The sequence below is a fragment of the Aquarana catesbeiana genome, linkage group LG04, assembly GCF_042186555.1.
Source record: "Aquarana catesbeiana isolate 2022-GZ linkage group LG04, ASM4218655v1, whole genome shotgun sequence".
In the NCBI taxonomy this organism is placed as follows: Eukaryota; Metazoa; Chordata; class Amphibia; order Anura; family Ranidae; genus Aquarana; species Aquarana catesbeiana.
In genome coordinates, this window is record NC_133327.1 from 348,495,685 (window position 1) to 348,508,566 (window position 12,882).

The following is a 12,882-nucleotide window of genomic DNA, read 5'->3' on the forward strand; positions in this document are numbered from 1 at the left end:
CTGCTGAGCTGATCAGTGTATTCTAATGATGGGGAAGTCCCCCCACTGTCAGAATACAAACACACAGCAGGGAGGATTCTCCCTTCCACCTCAAGTGTGTGGATGGTGGAATCAGGTCATTTTCTTTCGTTCACCCCAATAATCAAACAAAAAAAAACGGATCCATCTATGGCCCCCAAAAATGGGGGTGGTTTTCTTATGCCCCAGTCCTCTCCCTTTAGAAAAAACATGATGTACAGCAGCACAGTGTCTGCAAGGAGTGATGGCTTCTGCTATACAGTTTTTCAGAATAGTACTATATTTACAATCAATCATATACACAGTCAGTGTGCGTTGGAGAGATTTTGAGTAGATAGTGAGAGTCCCAGAATATACAGTATACAGAGGGAGATAGTTATTGCTCTACTGCATGTGTGTTGGTGAGACCTATAATAGATAATAAGAGATCAGAATGCTTATATGTACATATAGTTGCTTCTATACTACTATACAGTGACAGTGTTGCAGAACAGTGACGGTGCTATATTTACAATCAGTCATATACACAGTCAGTGTGTGTTGGGGGGACCTGGAGTATACCTGGAGAAATCAGAGTGGAGTGTTTGCAGAGAGAGTTAGTTGTTGCTACACTATTATATAATATTGCAGAAGAGTACTAAATTTGCAAAGTCATTTGCACAGCCAGTGTGCGTTGGAGACTTGGAGTGGACAGATCACAAAGTATTTGCAGAAATAGTTGCTGCTGGATGACACTAATAAAAAGGAGGGTAGGAGGAGAACCCAAAGTAACCCCTTTCTCTGAACCCATCCCTTTGGGTTCTCCCCTCCCCCTACCCTCCTTTTTATTACTGTATAAGCTATGGTTACAGCAACAATACCCTAATGGGTTAAACACAAATTACTGGCCTACGTAATTCCACGATCCAGTACAGGAGTACTCACGCCAGCCCCCCCCTTCCCTTATCCCTCAATCCCCCCAACCCCCTCCCCCATTCTATCATCGATGCTGGATGACACTGTTCTATTGAGCCCAGTGCTTATTGTGCCACATTACAAAGAAATGCAGTGTGGAGGTCTACATAGTGAACCCCCCACCCCCACCATGCTCACTTTGCAGAATTGAGCTATATAACTAAATTGCAAAACTTTTTGTTTATTTCACATATTTCTTTTTTTGCATTCAGTTAGACTAAAACACCACAAAACAGTTGATGGATATTTTAGGACTGTGCATATTTTAATGTAACATCATTTTTTTTTTTTGGTGTCAGTGAAATGTGAACTCTTGACACAGCCAAAGCTGCCCTTTGTTTGCAAAACATCAACGCATACTTACGTGGTACAGTTTAGTGCCCACAATATTAAGTCCCCCAAAGCACCAAAATCTTAATCCCTTATTGTCATAGCTGCAAATAAAGTTATGCACTCCTCTGTATTCATAATGCAACTCAGGCCTAAAGAGAGACAAGGTTCTGCACGTGCAGCTAGTAATGGGCGAGTAGGTTCTGCATCTGCAAAAGAAAAAATGCATCTAAACCATATGATTCACACTTCAAAGTGAGGATCCCATGGACTATTGAATGTCCAGAATAGAGCTTTCACGGTACACTCTAATTTATATTGTACATTAAAACCTGCATGGTCTATCCCATTGAAAAAGCCTACAAAAGCTGTATATATTGTGTGCAGAAAGTCAAATATGTACATATTTGATTTTTTTTATGTGAAATAATACACAAAAATTTGAGGTTCTGTGAAATAATACACTCCACTTTTAATTTCTTAATTAATACCTGTCTGGAATCTACCTTTGAAACTGTGGCTTAAAAGTACTAAATCACTGTGCATTGAGTCAGTACAATATTTTGGGTCATCTGTATGATAATACACTCTAATTTTGATTTTTTTTTTTTTTATCAGAAAAAGTATGTTTATTGAACAAACCTGTGGATACATATCAGTAAATATACATGAACAAGTAGGGTACATTATGTTGATACCAATCAAAGATACTGTATGTAAAGTAAAGAAGTATCACAGGAAATTAGCAATCTGTGGACAATAATAATATGTATATGTGTATCTCAAACTGACATACAGAAATTTAACATACTCATAATGACATGTAATAAAATAAAATAACCTGCACTAAAGAAAAACAAAACTGAACAAATTCCTCAGAGCCTTGAGGACTAAGAAAAAGAAACAAATTGTGACCCGCAACGCCAATGAAACTATGGAGCTCCAATACCTGGACCAGATCTAACATCACAATTCTTGTGTTCCCTATTAGAAACCTATCCTTGAAGAAGTCTATCGCTAACCAATTGGGGACGTGCAAAACCAGGCACATCTAGCCATGGTTGCCACATAGAGTCATTGGATTTGATTGACAGCAGTGGGAGCCAATGGCTGCGCTGCTATCAATCTATCCACTCAAGAGCTGTGACCCTGTGGAGAAAGGGAGAGCGCGTCTCTGCCGACAGAAATATGGGGCTCAGGTAAGTAAAACAGGTGGACTGGAGGGCCGATCACTGCCAGGTGTTTGTTCACCTTAATGCATACGATGCATTAAGGTGAAAAAACACAAGGGTTGACAACCCCTTTAAGGATTCCTCCTCCAATGAATAAAGAAAAAAGTGGACCCAGCAAACTCAAAGAAAAAAAGAGTCTAACTGTGGCGCCATCCCATTAGTTTCAAATTCCATACGATGTAAATTCCCCTAATGAAGTAAGGGTTGCATCCAACTGGATACAAGGCTATTGCTCCACTGGGGAAGGGACTTTAAATGTGCCAAGCAAGTGAGAAACCAAATAATATACACAAAAACCCTCACGTCATAAAAACATCAGTTTTATTGTATCTTGTTAAAAGATGCCATCTAGATTAAAATCAACAGTACAAAACAATCAGACTATGTACATAGGTATAGCATCCGATGTGACATCTGATGCGTTTTACTACATATGCTTCTTTGCTTCTTCAGGGTACATGCTCTAAAGATGGCAGCCAAGTGAAGTGAAAACAATTAAAAAGACAAACTCCTATGCATAACCCTCCATCCCAGGGTAGGAGCCCTTTAAAGTTGCCCAGAAGCCCCACACTTACGGGCCAAGAAGGTGGGATTACATATCTCAAACACTTTATATCCAGGATCACACCATTCCAAAATATGGATAGTTAAAAAGACTCCTGAGAGAACAGAGCAGATGACAGACTTTCCAAGTCTTACCATCGATGGTACCAATATCCGTTTCCCATCCCTTGTTTCAGGGCAATGCAGTGGAGTTCTGGAGGGCATTGAGGAGAATGGAATAGCCTCTAGAGATCATTCCTTTTTTATCCCTGTCCAAGAGAACATCCTGAATCATGGGTTGATCAGTTGGACAGAGTCAGGAGGATCTTGACTGTGACTGGAGGGAATGGCACAGTTGTAGATATCGGTAAAATTGACCCCAGGGAAGGGACAACTCGGTTTGTAAATCTGAAAAGGATTTGAGAATCGATTTGTTAAATAAATGAGAAATATAATGTATTCCCACCCTCTCCCATTCCTGGAATCTCTCCTACTTAAACACTTCCTGATATTTAGAATTGCACCATAATGGGGTATGAGGTAAGAAACCCTGTATTTCCAATATATGTTTGACATATGGTATGACCACAAAGTCCGCAATAGGGAAATCATTGGTGCTGTACATTCTAATGCCCCGTACACACGGTCGGATTTTCCGATGGACAATGTCCGATCGGAGAGTGTTGTCAGAAATTCCGACCGTGTGTGGGCTCCATCGGACATTTTCCGTCAGATTTTCCGACACACAAAGTTTGAGAGCAGGCTATAAAATTTTCCGACAACAAAATCCGATCGCGTCAATTCCGACCGTGTGTGGCCTGTTCCGACGCACAAAGTGCCACGCATGCTCAGAAGAAATTCCGAGATGGAAAAACTTGGTCGGGTATACTTAGCGTTCGAGTGGATACAACACTTTCGTCACGGTGCAATGTTAAAAATGGTTTAATACAGCGCACTCTTTTCTTCTTTATAATGTGAGAAGAATGAAGTAGTTTTGCTGCTCATATTCACACAGACTTCTCACAAACGTATTTCTTTATTATTTATCGGGATTCCCTTAATATATTTTGATTTGTCACATCTGACAAAAATATTTTTATTATTTTTCTTTTTTTTAAAGGCATTTTTTTTTTTATATTTTAGGTTTGTATTTTTTCCAAGGCTGATCTTTGTTTTATTTTAGTTTTAGTTTTACTCCAGAATATTTTTGTGTGTGTTTTGTGTGTCAAGTTACCACAACACCATTATTATCTTGTATTATTTAATCTCAAGGAGATTGTTTGGTGTTGATGTCCCTTGTTAATTTCACATTGTAGTTTTGAAATGTACCTGAATCCTCACAAACTGTCCTTTTTGAAGGAAAAAACACATAGGCAAGTATAATTGAAACCAAAAATCCTTTATTAAGGGCTCAGAACCAAACAAAGAGGAAGGCAACACTGGATAAAGAGCAGAAATTAGCGAAGCCTTGGACCCCCAGGGCAGACATCAATTCTTGAACATCAAAATTGGTGGCCTGAGGTGTCCATATGTAAGGGAGTGCAGTCTGGTCCAGAAGTCCCAGAGATTCGGAAAGCAGCAGATGACATGTATGTCCCCAGGCTGTGGTACCACAAGAGGCTGCATCTTTTGGCAGACCAGACTGGATCCAGGGTCATCACTTTCTGGTCTTCCTTCCATGCTTCATTCCCGGCTGTGGCTCTGCTGTTGGAGATGTGGCAGGAGGAGGAGTAGGACCTGGAGGAGGAGGAAGACTAGTAGGACCTGGAGGAGGAGGAGGAGAAGTAGAAGGACCTGGAGGAGGAGGAGGACCATGTGTGAGGTCACAAATGTGGGTATCAGATGTTAGTTGGGCCCTCAAACCCTTATTGAGAGCTTCCAACATTAATGACTCACACATGAGTTGTTGGCCCTCCTCCATCCGCTGCATTTTACAGGCAATTATGCCAGCAAAGTCCTCCTCCACAGTGTGTGGTGCTCCCAGGGCCTCTGTAGCCTTCCAAAAGAGGCCTATGGCAGCCTCCTCTAGGGTACTCCTCTTCCTGCCACTTTCTCTTTGCAGGTGTAGGGGAGGGACCTGCATATCATGCAGCCTGCTCGGCCCGGCCACCTCCTGGCTGAGACTTCCCTGTGTATGAAAAAGGGACATGGTTTTAGTTTTTGCATCATCAATCACAATCATAAATTAGTATTCCAAACTAACATCTAGTTAACATCATTGATTGGACAACCTGAACTATTTAGAGGAATGCTATACCTGGCTCCAGCTGGGCTCCTCCACATGTTGCTGCCTGGAAGGCCCAGGTTGGGCGTCAGAAGCCTCAGCTGGGGGGGGGGAGGAAGCGTAGAAGGAAGACTGGAGAGTGATGGCCTGGGTTCAGTCTGGCCTGCCAGAAAATGCAGCCTGTCATAGTACCACATCCTGGGGACATAGATGTCATCTGCAGCTCCGGCTCTCTGCGAATCCTGGACTTTCTTGCACTCCCTTAGATATGTACTCCTCAGGCCACCAATTAGGATCCTCAAATAGGTGATGTCTGTTGTGGGGATCACCTGCTTCACAATTTCCAACAATTAATCCAGTGCTGCCTTCCTCTTTGTTTGGTTCTTATAATGTGGGTGGTTGATCTCCCACAGACAAGGCAGCTCCCTGAACATGTCAATGAAGATTGCCATGAAGTCGGTATCGTTCAAGATATCCATTTTCACTGCAAGACACAACACAAGACAAACCCTAATGTCAGGCAAAACTCTCCTAATCTTGTTACAATATAGGCCTCAATGTAGAAGCAGTATAGGCCCAAGTTTGGCTCTTACCTTCGTTATCAAGATCGGCGCCTCCGATACTCCTTCGTCCGCTCACAGATCGTACGTACTACGCACGCGTGTTATGCTTTATACACACTGCGCATGCGTGTAATTCCGCCCGCCCCTGACGTTCTTTCTAGTTTATTCCCTTTTCGTTCAGCGCAGTGGGTGAAGAGCACATGGCGGAGTCAGAGCAGGTGCATGCTAATTATAGCGGAAACGTCCCAATCCAGAAGGAGACGATTTAAGGCCTCAAATATGTCCTTTGGGGAGATGTTGGAGATGGTCAACATCCTGAAGAAGGCCGACTATGACAGGAAGTATGGACCTTACCCCAACCCCAATATCAGAAAGGCCAAGATCATGGCGAAAGTGGTCAAGAGTCTGCACCGGAATTTCGGGGTACGACGATCGAAAGATCAGCTCAGGAAGCGGTGGTCGGACCTGAAATTAAGAGAGCCCGAGCAGTACAGAAAGATCCGGAGAGTGCTGCAAAAAAGTAAGTAGTTGTGCTGTGTTCTTATTCTTTTTGTCTTTATTACGTTCGTGCTGATCCATATGCTTTTCTTAAGTGTTGTACAGTTTAAAATGGCAACTTTAATGTTCATGGGCCCATTATTCATTCGTATCAAACATTTTTCTTTCGGCCTATAAAACACCATTGTTTAGGCCATATGCATTTGCCAACATTTTTTAGGGCCTACTTGTATGAAAAATATTTGGTTGTGTAGATGGGTTTGTTTTACTAGAATGAAATGCAAACTAGATTCTGTGTAAGGAGAGGACACTGAGCAGCTGTTTTCACATCTGGACCCTGGAGCACTAGTGTGGGACACCAGAACACCCTTTTTATTAGGGCGCCCACACAGGTGCTCCAGTGTATACTATAGGGGTGTCTCCATCTGTGAAGCTTGTACAAAACAGGTAAAGTATTGAAGCTTGACAACGGACAATAAAAATGCTACAGCTTAGAACTCTGCCAAAATAGACAATTGTACCCCACTTCCAAGCAATGTTTCATCTTTATATTTCGGCCATCAAATATCTGTGTGCTAATTATACCATTTTTATTTTACATAGGGGAGAAAAGACTCGGAGGACACCCCTCATCCGAGGAGACCACAGACCCCCCACTTCTGGAAGAAGGGGAAATACCCCCAACCCAAGCTGAGCAGGAGGAGGAAGAAGATGTTGTGGAAATTGACACCACAACAGGTGAGTGTCTGCGACCACAGACTCAAGTAAGAGATGGATGCCGGCAGATTTTTGATACCTGTTTTTGTTTGGTTTCTCTCTTTTTAGGTGATCGTGATGTTGTGGATCGAGATCCTTTCACATCAGAAAGTGCCCAGATCCTGATCGGGGAGATCATGGGGTGTAATTTAGAATTGGAAAACCTGAAGAACAAAATCAATGATGTTATTCAAAAAAATAATAACATCATTAATGTTTCCGGGTGAATTTAAAACCCCTCCAAATCACTTTGTTTTTTTGTGTGCTACAATCTTAAAAATGTTTTAGCGATGTTTAGAAAAGCCAAATTTTGAGGATGCACACAGTGTGCCAACATGTGCTATCTGCCATCACGAGAGATCAATGGACGCGTTTTGGGGTTCAACCCCTTCCTCAATAATAAAGTAGCTGAGAGGAAGGGGTTGCTCCCCCAAAACACGTCCCTTGATCCCCCGTGATGGCAGCTAGCACATGTTGACATTCGTAAATTGGTGTGCATCTTCAAAATTTGGCTTTTCAAGGGGTGACTTCACCCCATCTGAACTCAATATCAAACGCAGTTCCTAAATACTCATGTCTGATATTGCCTTCAAGTTTTACCATATGTGAACTTTGTAAGTTCAAGATTTGTGTCTTTCTTGTTGGTTTTACACATGCCTGTTTTATCTTAAATAGACATTTCTATTTTTGATAATGCCACCCCAAAAATTATTATACAACAAACATGTTGGTTTGTTTTAAAAACCTTTTCTAAATGCACATGTGATTGTGCAGGTATTAAAAAGATTGTTATCAAGAATGTGTGGATTATTGTCTCAACGCTACAACACTTTTGTGGTGATGTAATTGCTGCTTTCTGTGAAAATGGGGGTTATTTCCTAAGGGCAAATCCTCTTTGTACTACAAGTGTAGTTTCAGTGCAGTTTCAAGTGCACTTGTAGTGCAAAGTGTCTACGCCTTTAGTAAATAACACCCAACAGTGCTTTGTATAAGGTTACACAATCACGCCATTTTCAGGAATCCCCACATTGCTGTCAGGGTCAGCTAAAACAAACACAAGCAGTAAATGCCACCAAAGATTAGCTTTTTTTTATTTGATAAAGGCTTCACAAATTGCCTGGCATATTGATGGCCCTCCACCCGCAAAAAACTCAAGGTATCTTAACCGGACATCACGGGCACTCAGGGAGGGCAAGCCAGGATGGCTACTTTCAAGCGCTGTCAGGGTTGTTTCATGTAGAATTCCGGCCTCAGGCCCAACTGAGCCAGCATAGTTGGCAGAATGTTGGCATAAAAAGTTATGTAGAACACAGCATGCCAGGATTATATGATTAAGTTTATACTCCGCCATATGGATGGGTGTCAGAAATAGGCGGAACCGGCTGGCCATGATTCCAAATGTGTTCTCCACCACTCTTCTGGCTCTGGCCAGCCGGTAATTAAAAACCCTCTGTTCCAGGGTGAGGGTCCTCATCGGGAATGGCCGCATAAGATGGTCCCCCAGCGCAAATGCTTCATCCGCAATGAAGATGAATGGGAGTCCTTCCACATTGTCTTCTGGAGGTGGCAAGTCCAAGCTGCCATTCTGGAGACGCCTGTAAAACTCTGTCTGGGCGATGACTCCACCATCAGACATCCGGCCATTCTTCCCCACGTCCACATACAGGAAGTCGTAATTAGCCGACACCACCGCCAACATCACAATACTATTGAACCCCTTGTAATTATAATAGTATGACCCCGAGTTGGGTGGTGGGATGATGTGGATGTGTTTCCCATCAATTGCCCCTCCGCAGTTAGGAAAGTCCCAACGCTGGGCAAAGTGGGAGGCCACAGTCTGCGATTCCTGTGGCATGGAAGGAAACTGTTGAGGAAAACAAAAAAACATTACTATTTTTGCACATAAACATGGCAAGCAGATTAGACACAAACATTCTTGGCCAACATCCAGATAACATTTATTAAGGGGAATTTTACAACACCAAAGTATAAGGTACACCTATCATATTCCCCCTCCCCCCCTCTCATGGGCCATTTCTAACATTATAGGGGGGGGAATCTTAGACAGGTAACCCTCTCCACTTCATTGAGAGATGAATGCCTAAATAATGGGTATTACTTTGAACAGCCCCTCCTTAGTTACACTATTGGCAGCCCACTGGACAGGTAAGAAGTGTCCTAATACAAAGATATAAATACACACTGTACACATTTGAGCACATTTGGACATTCTGCTATTACCTATCAAGATAATAATAGGATACAAAAACTTTAAACAGTACCATTTGAAAGTATACAGGCAGGCCCTTGCACTACATGCTTTGGGGAAATCATCCATAAATCTGACCACAAAAGAAGTGGGTATAGTGTGTCTGGATTTGGCAAAGTCACCAGATAGATGATTGAGTATAGATAGAGAATTGGGATCAGCTGACTTAGCAGTTGGGGGGAGGGAGGGTTAATGAAAATGATTTGGGGACACCACAAAAAAAAGCCTCTGGCACTCTGCCTGAATTTAAAGCACAAATCACATTTCTAAACATTTTAGGGGTGTTTGGGGTAAAGCACTACTATGGAGCTGATAAAATACATTGTTAAGTGACTACATGAGGTGAATATAGGGCCAGGAGAGCATGCTGAGGAGGTTAGTGAAGGCAAATATGTATGAAGGACTAAAAAACTAATGACATAAAAATCCAGCATGCATGAGGACAAAGGGGACATTTACAGCATATTACAATCATGGTAATTAGGGAATGAGGATAGAAATACAATATATTAGCAAACATTCAATACAAGAAAATGTGATATTAAAGGATAAAAATCTTACCTTCATATACTCCTTCTGCAGGACCTGGATGATGGCAGAACAGGTCTCTGGGATAATGATACCCAGAGCCTGGGGGGAGATGCCTGTTGAGAACGTGAGGTCCTACAGGCTTCTCCCTGTCGCCAAGTACCGCAGGGTAGCGATGAGCCTCTGCTCCGCAGTGATGGCTTGCCTCATGCAGGTATCCTGCCTGCTAATATAGGGGGTCAGCAAAGCCAGCAGACGGTGAAATACAGGGTCCGTCATCCTGAGAAAGTTCCTGAAATCATCAGGATTATTCTCACGGATCTCACTGAGCAAGGGCATATGAGAGAACTGGTCACGCTGAAGCAACCAATTCTTGGTCCATGAACTCCTCCCCACCCTGTTCATGGACTGGACTTGTGTCAAGGTCAGGACCCCAACACCAAGCCCCCGCACAGCACGAACTCTATGAGGAGTTTGTATACGCAACATGGCTAGAAAACGGTCGGCTGCTCAGAACGAAGTGACAGAACGCACTGAAGAACAGCAAGGCCTGTGAAGAGCGACCTGAAAAACAGTAACGAACGAACAAGAACACAATGACTAATCCAAGTCACGTGGAGCTTGCTTGCACGCACTGAAGAGCAGATACAAACCCACAAGCACAAACTGAACAGCAGAAAATGATCTGAAAACCACGAGTCTGAAAAAGCGCGAATCGTCTCTCACCAAACTTTTACTAACACGAGATTAGCAAAAGGAGCCCAAAGGGTGCTGCGCTTGGTTCTGAACTGGCCTTTTCTAGTCTCGTCAGACGTGGTTGATGTCACCGCGTTGTTGGCAATCAGAAATTCCGACAACTTTGTGCGACCGTGTGTACGCAAAACAAGTTTGAGCCAACATCTGTCGGAAAAAATCCTAGGATTTTGTTGTCGGAATGTCCGATCAATGTCCGACCGTGCGTACGGTGCATAAGTGTGTAAATCCTGCCTCCAGAAAAGTGGGGGCGGGTTAATCTACTCCAGTTGCTGTAGTTGAAAAGCGATATAACAAACCCTAGAATATGGAAAAGCCATGCCTCACTGATCTTTGCCATATTGTAAGGTTGATAAGCTGTTTTTTCTCCATATTAACTATCTGAATTGAGAATCTATGCTAATGAACCACTTACGTGGTATCCAGACTGGAGGATTATTAAATATATACAGCATCTGAGGGCCCCATACCATTTTTATGAGATGCATTCTACCAACCACTGACATCGGTAGCTTACACCAAGTGATACATTTGTCACGAAATTAGGAGTGAATAAAATGTAATTTTTTATATTGAGAAGGCTTGGGGGTGACCTGGATACCCACATAACGAAAGGAGGAGGCAATCTGTACTGACCGAGTACATTCAGGTAAGGGAGCAGGCAAAACATCTAGTGGCATGAGGGCTCATTTGTTCCAGTTAATGGAGAAGCCTGAGAGGCACCAAAAGCATCAAAAGGGACATAACAGCTTGCAGAGTACCCTGCGTATCCCCCAAATATAGTAAGGTATCATCAGCATATAGGGATACCACATCTGTTCCCGTATTCCACCAAAACCCAACTATATTATCCTCCATACGTATCCTTATTGCCAGAGGCTCCAAGGCCAGGCCAACCAACAGGGGTGAAAGTGGACACCCCTGCCGGGTGCCCCTGTATGGTGTAAAAGGCTCTGATAATTCTCCATTTACCCTAAACCTAGCTGAAGAGTTAGCATACAGCACTTTGATCCACTTAATAAAGTTAGTGCCCATACCCATTTGCTCCCATAAGTAAGGCTATTCCACACTGTCAAAGGCCTTAGCTGCATCTAGGGAGAAAATAGCACGTTTGCCTAGATTATTAACCAGTATTTGTAGGTTGAGAAAGAGTCTCCTGAGGTTTTGGTCCGTAGATCTGGTGGGAATGAATCCTATTGGGTCCCTATGTACTAATTTATGCACTACCTTTGCCAGTCTGGTTGCCAGTATCCTTGCTAATAATTGGACATCTGTTGTAAGGAGAGAAATAGGTCTATAGGAGTCAGGCAGTAAAGCATCCTTCCCTGGTTTCAGTAATACAATAATTACCACTTCATTCATTAAAACCCTGACAATATCAGCCGCTTGTAATTGGAGGGAACCCCTATAGTTAGATATAGCTGTAATAAATGAGAAGGCCTGCTGGGTGTTTGCTAGTATTGCCAGCATATGCCTAGTAGTCTCCCCTTCCTGAAAATGTTTATGTTGGAGAAAAAAGCACTTGTTTTCTGCCAGTTGTAGTGCTAAGTGTCTATACATAGCCAACCAGGCTCGTTTGGTATCATCATTGGGGTTGGCCATATACAATTCCTCGATCCTCCCAACCTCCTTACAGATGAGTATTTTCCAGAATTTGGACTCTGTTTTAATATGAGAGATGATTTTAATAAACTGTCTACTTAGATAGGCTTTAGCTGCATCCCATACAATACCCAGACGTCCCTAGATTACAATGAAAAAACATATTTGGTAGCCCTGGAATCAGGTCTCACTCTGAGAACAGGGTTAACCAAAAAGGATTCAATTTCCAGCCTACACGCCAAGGGATATTAGGTATCAGCACCTCTACCTAAAATGGTAAGTGATCAGATATATGCCTTCCTTCATGGTTGGAGGAAACTAGCAATGGAAGTAATGTTACATTGCCCAACCCCAAGCAGCAGTAGCAGAGTAACATAAGGACATTTTAATATCCAGGTGTTGGGCCCTCCCCACATCCCTTAATCCGAGCTCCACAAGCAATAGGGCAAAAGGAGTAGGTCCCCCGCTAGTGGAAGGAACAAGAGGGGAAGCTGATAATTTATCCCATAGGGGATCCAGATAATTATTAAAGTCCCCAACCGCCAACAGCAATACATCTGAAAAACGGGCCATAAAGCTCGCTAAAGGATTTTGGATCAGAATGGTGGAGGG